Genomic DNA, 11236 nt, shown 5'->3' with positions numbered 1-11236 from the left:
CATCTACTTGACATGTCACCTGGAACGCTTCCAGCCTCAGTTTCCACATCAATAAGATGGTCACATGCAGCAGTTCTCGATTCCCCACCCTCCGTCTCAAGGTCCTGATTGTTCCTGGCCTCAGTCAAAGGAGGACCACTCACGATGGCTCAGTGAGCTCCTGGGGCCTGTCTGCTATTTTGAGACTCAAATTTTTTACTTTTAAGTGACCACAGCTGCAAAGGGCAGCCAGGCTGCCAGGAGAGGCCCGGAGAGTTCCTGAATGTGTGTGCTGTTCCAGAAGTCAGCTCTTCATTCCTCTGTGTGGGCTGCTGCTTCGGCCTCTCGCCCAGGACACAGAACCACCCCCCCACCCCCCCACCCCCCCCCCCCCCCACTTCACAGGCTTCCATGAGAAATGCACTCACATGAAGCGGGTCGGTCAGGGTCCCGGCAGGAAAAAGTCAGCACACTCCAATTAGGATCATTTCAAGGTGTTTAACAGATGGAAATTTTACAAAGCTGTGGGAAGGGTACAAAGAAACCCCAAGGGACCGTGTAGTTCCTTGGAGCCAGCAATGGCCAACTGAGTGGGAAAGAGCAGAACAAATATCCCCCAACATCATGCTCCTTCATTGGCCAAACCAAAATGAAGCTTCCCGATGGCCAAACCATCCCGGAGAAAGTCAGAGGGCAAGAGAGCCCACGCAGGATCAGGGCAAATAGCAGAGTCTGCCCACCGAGCATCTGGGGGCTTCTTAATAATTTCTACTGACAGGGTGTCCATTCACGGGGAAGGCCCACAACACCCAGCACCCCGAATTTCCCCTGAGAAGCTCCGTACCTAACACGTCAGCACTCCGTAGGTGTGTCTCAGCAGTGGGGCTCTCTCCCCTCTCTCCTGCCCCCCTCCTCATACTGATCAGCTTTTAAAAACAGTCCCTCCCTCCAGACTTCAAACTTCTCTCTCCCTAATTATGCCCAGCAATTTCGAGAGCATCCTGGCCTCCGTCCTAAGAGGTCACCGCAGCATTTCTTCCCCACCATCCAGTGCCCTCCCCAAGAGGCAGTCTGGCAGATTGTTTTCTCATCTCATTTCACATTTCTGTCATTTGTGCTGCACAGCTCAAACTCATTATTAGCTGCAAAGCCTTGTTTGGGGAGTGTCGCAAAAAAATAATTTCCCCTAATTGATCTGAATAAACATGTGTCTGTCAATAGAAATCCCATCCCTTCACGGATCATTTGTGGCATCTACAGCTATGTGCTCCAGGGCAAAGCTATAGAGGCTTTTCTGTAGCCGTCCGAGACAGCCGCTGAGCAGATCGTTCTTTGAGAAAACTCTGTCTGAGCCAAGCTGGAGGAATGAGAAAAATAAGCGATGCTTCTAGCTGGGAGGATTTTCACGTTTGCATAGTCGGATCTGGTCTGTTCGCCTTCAAGAGTCTAGATTCCCTCGTGCCCACAAACAACCCCAGACCCAAAGCCACCTGCCCAGTCTGCCCATCGCTGCCCAGGGCCAGACCACACTGGCATCTGCAGCCCAGCCTGTCTTCATTCACTCTCTAAGTGAAGACGCTGCATTCAGCACCCCCCAAAGACAGCATATGTCCCTTAGAAGCAATCAAGCACTTTGTCTTCCTGAACAATCTCCCCCTGTTTGAGGCAGGGCCATCATCAGTGGATGCTGTTGGCCGGAGGAAGGAAGGCAAGTTGGGAGCCTGACTTTCCTGCCCAGCTTCAGCCTGAACTCAGGCCAGTGTAGACAGAATCTCCAGCCCAGCCCCTGCATCCTCAGAGGAAACTCCCCACTCAGGTTTCTATCAAGCTCATGTGGGACATTGAATGGGTCCAAGCTCACTGTCTCAGGATGAAAGAGGATGGCGGGGGATGCCCTGGGTCTGGAGTGTGCACAAATGCTGCCCCAGTCCTTGGTTGTTTTCCTGCGTAGATTATCCTCCCCTTCTGGGAACGGCACCCAGATGTTCCTAAAGGAAGCAGCCTTCCCCCTTCCAGATCCAGGAGGTTTTCATGGGTCTAGTCCCATCCCCTGGATCCAGGCCTGGCTAGTCAGCTCATTTCATCACTCAGGCCACAGGGACTGGCTCTAGGCTGGCCTGAGCCAGGCCATTTGGCCCAATGAGTCTCTGTTCTGGAACCTTTTCTGGAATAACCAGGAAAGCCCATGCTCTTGGCTGCAGGAGTTGCTGAGAGAGTCGGCATAAGCCTGGAACTAAGGTGGACAGCTTGCTACTGACAGGACAAGAGGTGGAGAGGAACAGGTTCGCAGGGGCATTGTTTGCACGTCCGGGTGCACCAGGCCCTGAGCTGGGACGACCCTCGGGTTTTGCAGCTCTGTGTGCCAGCAAACTGCTTCAGCCGGGGTGAGCTGGGCTGCGGGCACTGACAACCAGTGTCCCAGTGCCCACATGGACATCTCTATTTTATTTCTGTTGTATCTGTGTCACTATTTGTCAATAAGATCAGCAACATTTGTCCTCTGCACCTCTGCACACCTACTTCTTCCGTCTTTGGTGTCCTGCCGTGAAGTGGGGGCAGCAGGACATGCTGGGGGAGAGTCGAGCTCAGCCACACAGTGCATAGGTGACTGCAAGCTGGCAGATGTGGCATGAGAGCAAAGCAGCTGGACCTAGGGATGGCGGGGTCACATGCTGGGAACGGAAGATGGGGATGTCCAACTCTGGTCTGTGCAGGGAGAGGTGAGGCGGGACTGGACTCCAGGACGGTAGGAGTCATCAGTTCCGAGAGGGGACGGAGCTGGATTCAGAGGCAGTGGCCTCACAGACAATCGGAGCTGCCCGGGGTGGCCAGGAGGCGAGGACGGGCAGGAAGGACTATGCTCTGGAGAACCAGAAGCGGAGGACTCTGGCTCTGGCCCAGCCCGCAGTGTGACTTTGAGCAGGAAGCTCGGCCTCTGGGAACCTCAGTTTTCCCATCTTTGAGATGGATTTTAAAGTGAATGGGCCTCAAAGGACTAAGAAGTCTATCAGATCCAGATGGTAGATGCAAAGTGTTTTGTAAATATGTGGTTTGTAAAGATGTGGTTTAAGTTGTTTCCTGGGGGCCGGCCCCGTGGCTCAGTGGTTAAGTTCCCATGTTCCGCTTCGGCGGCCGGGAGTTTCACCGGTTCGGATCCGGGGGGCAGACATGGCACTACTCATCAGGCCATGCTGAGGCAGTGTCCCACATGGCACAACCAGAGGCACTCACAACTCGAATATACAACTATGTACTGGGGGGTTTTGGAGAGAAGAAAAAAAAAGATTGGCAACGGATGTTAGCTCAGGTGCCAATCTTTAAAAAAAGTTATTGTTTTTTTTAAAAAAAAAAGCTGCTTCCTGCATAACAGGAGGACAAAGGAGCCTCGATCTGTGTCCCAGAGCGGGATTCGTGGCGGTTAGGAGGAAGCACGAGCAACATCCACCCAAAGATTTTGAATTTCAGTCATCGCTTTGACCCTTACTCTTCAGGAAACTGGAACAAGACATTTTGCTTTCCTGCGCATCTGTTTCAAGGTTTTTCCAATGAGAAAAGGCACTCCAGCTTTCCCTCAGATCTAGAGTGGGGACCCCACGAGGGCAGAAGAAGTTAGTAAAATATGGTGACAAACAATAATAATCATAAAATAACTGCCCTGTAATGAGCGTCACTCTGTGCCAAGCATGACCTCATTTAACTCCTACACCATCTCCCAGACAGAAGTAACGGGAACAATAACGGTCATCGCTGACGTTGGCTGAAGAGTAATAACGCTCATCGAGAGCTTCCTGTGTGCCGGGCGCTGCGCCCAGGGCTTCCACGCACCCACCTCTCCAGTCCTCACAGCCCCCAGGAGGCGACGGCACTGCCAACATCCACTCTGCAGATGGGCCGACCGAGGTCACAGCGACCCTTGAGCCAAGGTCTCAGGGCCCGGAAGAGTGTAGCTGGGATGTATTCAAAGGTAGAGGTTATTTCACAGTTCACCGCATGTGTCGTGAGCATGTGTGTACTACATATGTCATGTACCGGATAATGTATAAGTAATTCAGTCCCATGAATGATCCACAGGGAGGAGGATCACCCGGGGCTCTGTCAGTCACCTTGCCCAGGACAGTGACACAAACAGGAAGCCACAGTAGGACCTTTACTTGCATTCCAAAATGAAGCTGTTTCTGCTCTCGGGTGGGGCTCAAGAGGTGACCTGGAACCAACCCCCCCGGGAAGAGGCCAAGCGAGCTCTGCAACAGAGAGAGCTGGGCCCACAACTTCTCTCCAAGAAGAACAACACACTTCCGATCGGCAGCTGCTGGCCGGGACCTCCCAACAAGGGCAGCTGATCCCATCCACCCTCGGGCAGGCGGGCTGCTGTGTCCACCAGGCCTGGGGCAGGCCCAGGGGGAGCCTGCTGGCACTGTCAGCTGGTCTGCACACTTATCCCCTGGAGTCCCTCGGGGTCGCCCCTTCTTACACACACACACACACACAAGCACACCGTCTATACTGGCCCACTGCCTTTGCAGTCAGGATTGAAAGCCAGACAGCCTGGCTGTGCACTTCGGCTCTTTGCACTTTGGGCAAGTGATTTAAGCTCTCTGGGCCTCAATCTGCTGGTCTGTAGAAAGGGGATAAAAACCGTCCCTCCTTCACAAGATTGTTAGGAGGATTCAGGGCCCACCACCTGTAAAATGGTTAGAACAGCGCCTGGCCCTTAGGGAACGATGAGCAAACGTTTGCCATGATTATCACCTGTTGCGATCCTTGACAGAGGGAAACAGGAACTGGGAGGAGCCGCGGCACCCCCAGGGCCAGGCTGGAGGATCCGCAGGCCTTTGCCGGGTGACTCGGGAGGAGACAGGGCTCTGTGAGGGCCACGAGGGCTCAGTGGGGCTGTCTGTTCGGCCATGAGCCCCCAAGGTGAGACGCAGGGATTTCTGCTGGGTGTCTGGCGGCATCCGAAAGAAACCAGCCAGAAGCAAAGCATCTCTCCTTCTCATCTCTTCTGAACCCAGGACACCATGAGGGAGGTCAAAGATCACACTGAGCGATCGCCCGGCACCCAGGGAGGGGCAAAGACAAGTGGCTGGTGACCGAGCTTGCCGAGCGCTGCCCTCCTGAGGGGCAGGGCGGAGGGCAGGGCGGAGCCCCCGGTCAAGCCTGTGAGCTGACAGAACCTGTTCCCACCTGTCACACTGACGTACCCGCGCCTGGTGAGGGAAGCATTACCATCCCCTCCTACAGACGGGACACTGAGGCCCTGGAAGGTGACCTGTGGCCTCGGATGGCTGCAGGAAAGTCAAGCGGAAGCAATCAACTGGTTAACACTGCTGATAAGTATGTAGGAAAAATGGTTTGAGATGAAAGTGCATGGCTCAGAAGGCACTGGAATCCTGGGGGGCTGGGTCACGACTTTCTGAGACGCCAGAGGAGCATGTGGGTTCCAAGGCAAGGAGGGAATCAGTGAGAGAGAACACCCCTGAATAGGCAGAGAAGAGGGTCCGGAGTCAGCAGCTCCGGTGTCAGCTCTTCTGAGCGGCCTTCACTGCCCCCCACAGGGCCAAGTCAGTGCACTCCAAGTCTTTGCAGCCTCTAACCCCACTCCACTGGGCCCAAGCATGTTCTGGGTGGCGGCCACAGCTGTGAATCCGACTCAGTATTTGCTTCAGGGAGACTCGGTGTCACAGGCAGCTCCCCCGGAAGCAGGTCCTGAGCCAAGGATTGCAACGGGAATAGTTTAGTTGGAAGGCATCCTGAGAAACAATAGGATTGTGGAGAAGTGAGACAGACGGGGAAGGAAGTCAGGAGGCAGGCACTGGTGAGCAGGGCACGGCTGTGGGCACCTGGAGCCCAGTCCCACTGGGGAGCACCAGGGGGCGATAGAGAGCACACCTCAGAGTCATCTCGGCGGGAGCTGGGGTATTTATCCTCCAACTCTCACCTGCCGTCAGCAGAGGGCTGCTCCCTCCCGTGATCTCCCCATCACTTCCCACTGCCCAGCTCAGCAGGGCAGCAGCAGCGTGTCTGAGAACATGGAGCGACTGAAGCATGAGCCCCTTATTGCTAGGTTGTTACCATGTCTGCCTCCCCACTAAACCACAGAGAGCACAAGCTCTGGACCAGACTGCCCATGTTCGAATCCCAGCTTCTCCCCTAGATGACCTTGATTTAATGTCTCCAGACGTAAGTGCCCTCCTCTGTCATGTGCAGGTAATAGTAACACCTACCTAGCAGGACACAGGTCAGTTGACACATATAAGGAACAGAGAACAGCACCTGACACATGGGTGGTGCTCCAAAAATGTTCACCATTATTTTGAAGACCAGGAGTCCTCAAGGCAAAACCAGGGCCTGATTCATCTTTGTTTCCCCGGTGCCTGGCCTCATTAGTGCCCGGCACAGAGAAGGGGCTCAGTTCATGTCTACCGAATGAATGAATGAATGAGTGAATGCGTGAATTGGATTCAAGAGCCAATGTGTTGACCTAAACCCTTCACTTCTAGTTTGGCATCTCAAACCTGGTTTCTTAAATGTCACCATTGTTTTCCACCGTGTCCTTTTGGAAGCATAAAGCAATTTAACTAGAGCCAGTGAATAACAAAACATACATCAAATGCATCTCTGAAGACACTTTCTGGAGCCACCTCGATTTCCCTGAGGCTCCAGGCCCTGAAGGGACCTGATAGCCCAAGGACTGCTGAAATGAGACCCTTGTAGGGTTCCAACTTTACCGGGTAAGAAGTCACTTGCCCTGGAGAAACCCCCGTCCAAAATATCATCCGCAAGCACCTGCTGCCCCCTGGTGGACAGAGTCAAAAGCAGCAGGAAGCCTTGGAGCCCAACCACCAATGTTGTCTTCCTCACTCCTAATAAGAAAAATATTCACACGGGGCTTCAGTTTGCAAAGCACTTTCCGCTTCAGTGTCTTTCGTGAGCCTTCAAACAACCCTGCAAGGCAGGCAGGGCAGGAGTTACCCCTTCACAGATGAGGGAACAGGGCTACAGAAGGCAAGCCCACGGTGGGCTAAGAACTGAAATTTCAATCTGAGTTCTGATTGCAAAGTCCAGTTGTTCTGACCCCAAATGTCAATTTCTGGTTTTGACCATGCATAAGAATCGTCTCGGGACACTGGTTAAAACCACAGAATCTCAGCCCCTAATCCCCAGGAAATCCAGGAGCGAGAGTAGGAACTGGCATTTTGGACACACTTCCCAGGGGACGCGGGTGCGGTCAGGTCCCGATACGCGGACTGGCTTTGGGAAACCACGGCCTTGTTCCACGCGGCCTCAGATTCTGCGCTCACACAGCCTCTGTCGTAGTCTGTTCGGGCTGCTGTAACAGAGCCCCACAGCCTGGTGGCTTACAAAGAACAGAAATTGATGAGTTGCAGTTCTGGAGGCTGAGCATCCCTGATCAGGGCACTGCAGACTCAGTGTCTGGTTCACAGACGGCCATCTTCTCGATATCACCTCACAGGGCAAGGGAGCTCCCGGGGGTCTCGTTTGTAAGGGCACTCATCCCACTTATGACAGCGCCCTCCTCATCCTCAGGATCTAGTCACCTCCCAAAGGCCCCACCTCCAAATACCATCCGATGAGGGTTAGGATTTCAACATGAATTTTGGGGCGATACCAACATCCAGTCTATGGCACCCTCCCTGTGCTCTGCCCCAGTGCTCAGGGTCTGATCTCTTCCTCTCAGCATCTGCCTCTCCCTGTACCCCCTCCCACTACTAACTAACGGCTCAGATCTCTCTAGAACTCATGCGCCATGCACGCCATATGCACTATCCACTTAGTCTCCTGACAGTCCTAACGTCAGTGCTCCCATCTTACAGATGGCACCTCTGAGCAAACCGAGGTGCACGAGTCCACACGGGGGGTTGCAGCTGAATCAGGATGTGAACCCTGGGCTGTGATCACGGAGGCCAAGCCGTGTGGCTTTGTGCCACACTGTGCTATCTCCCCTACAGAATGTCCCCATCCTGTGTGCCAGCCCCCTTAAAGTCCTGCTTTCTTAAAGACTTTTTGATAATGGGACAGAAACTAATTGTCACTAAAATGACAGTGACGAATTGTGGCCTGAAACATCAGCTCCCCAGGTCCGGGTCATGTCTCTCTTTTAGCTGGAAATCTCAATTCCGTCAGCTGATGGGGAAAAAGCAAAGAACTGCCCCAGACTTGAAGACATAAAGACAAGCAGCAACGCCCTCCTCCAGTGTGGGGAGCAGGGTGGAGGGAGGGGACCCCAAGGCCAGATGCCCCAGGGCCCTTCTGCTCCAGATGAAGTACGGGAGAATTATTAGTTGCCCAGAGTACCACTGGACAGAACGTGCTATGGTGCTTTTTTCTCTACACTTTCCACTCTGAGAAATTACTCAATCAGAAAATAAGACCATGTGAAGGGTTTAATTCTTTTTTTAAAAAAAAAGAGGAGGGTCCTGTGGTCCATTAGAGATGCAGCCCATCCCTTAGATGCCCAGAACATTAGTGAGCGGCTCTGGCCTGGCCCTGTTCAAGGGGCCTCCTGGAAGCCCGAGGTTTGGGGGGGCAGGTGCAGGGGCCGGCCAGGCCCACCCGCACCTCAGCCCAGCAGTGCCACCTGACCCCTGACCCGTGTTTGTATACCTGGGTCTCACGTGAGATTTTGTTTGGGGGAGATGTAAACAGTGCCATAAAAAAGAAAAGGAAAAATGGGCTCCAACCCAACTCTTCATAGAGCAAAAAGAAAACTGAGGCCTGAGAGGTAAAAGGGTCCCCCAGCTGGTGGAGCCCAGACTGCAATGAAAATCCCATCTTCTTTCTGTTCAATCAACATCCAGCACCTCCATTCAGTCTTTGGGTCACACTTGGCAGTGTTTCCTGACGGGCACCACATGCATGTGACATTCTGCCCTATGGGGCTGGTGGTCCAGCGCAGGGAGCAGTCAAGTCAGATCACGGAACAAAGATGCACGCAAGTGCCGCGGAGATGGAGCGCCAAGGACGGGCCGTGGGTCTGGCCCTACCTGAGGCCAGCAGGGGAACGTCCCACGGAAGGGGCACACGAGCCGAGCCGAGGACGAAGAAGGGGGCGGGCAGGGAAGCCTGGGCCCACGGGCAGTGTGGCCCAAGCTGCTGCCGGCCCCCTGGAACAGCACTGTAGGACCAGCGCTCAACCCCAGCCCCAAAGGCTCCACCCAGGGAGCGACCGGCCTTTCCAGTCCCGAGCCCCTGCTGACGCCAAGCTCCCTCTGCACGGCTGATCTCCTGTAACCTCTTCAACCCGCCCTGCAAAGCAAGCGTGTCATCCTTCTCACGGATGGGGAAACTGAGGCTCAGCGAGGTTAACAGAATAGCTGAAGATGGGCAGGGCCCAATTTGAACCTGAATGTGTATCATCCCCAAACCCAGGCTCTTTCCACAATCCCCGACCGTTAACATGAACGAAATGAGACTGGAATTCTGAGTGTCCAAGCTGCTGTATCTGGAAGGTTCTCTCCTGCTGAGAAACATGACTCCACTTGGGTCATTTGTCCTGACTGAAAAAACACAGTGTTCTCATCACTTTCATGTCAAGGGCTGCACGTGAACTAGGGACTGAGGTTGCCCCAGTAAAACCAGCTGACCGCATGGTGAAGGCTGAGGTGTTGGGAATCACAGAGAACGACGGGGACCCGGAGGGAAGGGAGGAACCCTAGGTGGGGGGAGGAAGTCCCTCTTACCTTCTCAGCAGTGATCCTCCCCATCTGGCAAACACACACGCACACACAGATATACAATGCACACACACACACGATGCATGCATACCATGCACACACACACACATGCACATAGGCACACACCATGCATGCAACATACACACACACACACACACCATCACTTCCAGGACCACGTGCCTCCCTGAGACCTGCAGGAAGTAAGCGCAAGGTCAGTCCATATTCCCATTTTTTTGTTTTGTTTTTTTATTTTTTTTCTTTTTCTCCCCAAAGCCCCCCGGTACATAGTTGCATATTCTTTGTTGTGGGTCCTTCTAGTTGTGGCATGTGGGACGCTGCCTCAGCGTGGTTTGATGAGCAGTGCCATGTCCGCGCCCAGGATTCAAACCAATGAAACACAGGGCCGCCTGCAGCAGAGCGCGCGAACTTAACCACTCAGCCATGGGGCCAGCCCCAGTCCATATTCCCATTTTTGATAGTCAAACTGCAGAGGCACAGCAGCTCTGCAACCCCAGCAAATACGGGGAAGGGAAACGCAGGACTCAGGCAGGGCAAGGACCCAGTCGAAGTCTCGCCTCTTTGGTATAAGATGTCAAAGTACACAGGAAACTCCAGAATGCCATCATGGATAAATCTAGCACTTTCTGCCTGCCCCTTAGTGGACAGGTAGCCAGCACCCTGTCCTCCTTCTGATTTCACTGAGGCTGACTCTACCTTGGGTGGGGCAGGGGGGACGTCATGTGACCTAGGCTGACCAATTCAGTCACTGCATTCCCCGCTCAGAGATTGGTTCAAGAATGGGCATGTGACCTGGGACAAGCCACTGAGAGCCTTCCCCGGGACCATTGTGGGAGCTCATTGGCAAATTACCTTATAGCACCCTCTTCTCTGGGATCACTGAGCTCATAGGATGAAATTCTGGAACTGCTGGTAGCTGTCTTACTGCCAAAGGCGGGGAAAGCCCGGCTGAGAGCAACATCAAAAGACAGCAAAGCAGATAGGAAAGGCAGAGGGCAGGAGGACCAGGGAGACTATGTTGGGATAAAATCCTTTGAATGCCTGGATCCAGCTATCCCTGAAGCTGGTAAACTTTGTTAAGGTATAAGAGCTAATCAATGACCTTTGCTGCTTAAGACAATTTGAGTTGCTGTCACTTGTAACCACCACCACCAATTTAGGTCTTACGCATCCTCATCTTATCAAGCTCCCTCTCACGTTGATTCTTTCATTTTCCTCTGCTTATATACAGACTCTCCTGCTATCCTATAGTCTTGGAGCAGAGACTTCAGACCTCCGTGAAACCCCCGCTAAGCCCAGCATGGCTCTGGCCACCTGGCAGAGATCAGGGACTGTCAGTGACTGGTGAAAGACAGGGCTGGTGTCCTCCTTCGGCGGAGCAATAAAGAAAAACCAAGAAAAACTTGGGTCTGATGTTCTTCTAATTCAAAATGAATCAGGCCCAGAGCCACGACCGTGGTGCCCAGTTTTGAGTTAGGGCTGTCGTTGCTTGCTGCTTTCTACCCCCAAGTGACTTCAACTGGGTCTCGGGCTCCAGAGTAACA

The sequence above is a fragment of the Equus asinus genome, chromosome 21 (genome assembly GCF_041296235.1).
Source record: "Equus asinus isolate D_3611 breed Donkey chromosome 21, EquAss-T2T_v2, whole genome shotgun sequence".
NCBI lineage: Eukaryota > Metazoa > Chordata > Mammalia > Perissodactyla > Equidae > Equus > Equus asinus.
The sequence above is the reverse complement of the archived record's forward strand: the minus strand, read 5'-3'. Positions refer to the sequence as shown.